The 381-nt window shown below is 68.5% G+C and overlaps 1 protein-coding gene across 4 annotated transcripts in view; it reads right to left on the bottom strand.

Annotated features, from left to right (window-relative positions):
- ANKMY2 (ankyrin repeat and MYND domain containing 2) overlaps positions 1-381 on the bottom strand; it is a 33,408-nt gene that overhangs the window by 32,256 nt on the left and 771 nt on the right. The window lies entirely within an intron of this gene.

Raw genomic sequence — 381 nt, 5'->3', positions numbered from 1 at the left:
AACTAGTTTAGCGCCCGGAGAAAGAGCCCTTCCCTTTAGGAGCGCCCTGCACCCCTGGCGGGGGCGGGACGGCCCAGGAATCCAGACCTTTCGGCCTCCGGAAGTCGAAACGGCCCTTTGGGCTCCAGCCCGAGAGCCTGCGACCTCCGGGCCACGGTCGCCCGGAAGGACGGCGGTCCCAGCCCCGTTAGGAGAGTGGGAGGATGAACGCCCTGGAACCCACGGCCCGGGGTGGCTCGCTGTAACGGAGCTGGGGCCTGGGCATGTGTGCCTTTCCCAAAGCTGACGCCGGGTTCGGACCTCGGCAACCTCCGCTACGGTCCCGGCCGTGCGGGTCCCGCCCCAGCTCTCCGCTCCCACAACCCGCCAACATCAAAGGGA

Source organism: Myotis brandtii, unplaced genomic scaffold, assembly GCF_000412655.1.
Source record: "Myotis brandtii unplaced genomic scaffold, ASM41265v1 scaffold374, whole genome shotgun sequence".
NCBI classification, from domain to species: domain Eukaryota; kingdom Metazoa; phylum Chordata; class Mammalia; order Chiroptera; family Vespertilionidae; genus Myotis; species Myotis brandtii.
Note: the sequence above shows the minus strand (reverse complement) of the source record. Positions and strands in the feature narration are given on the sequence as shown.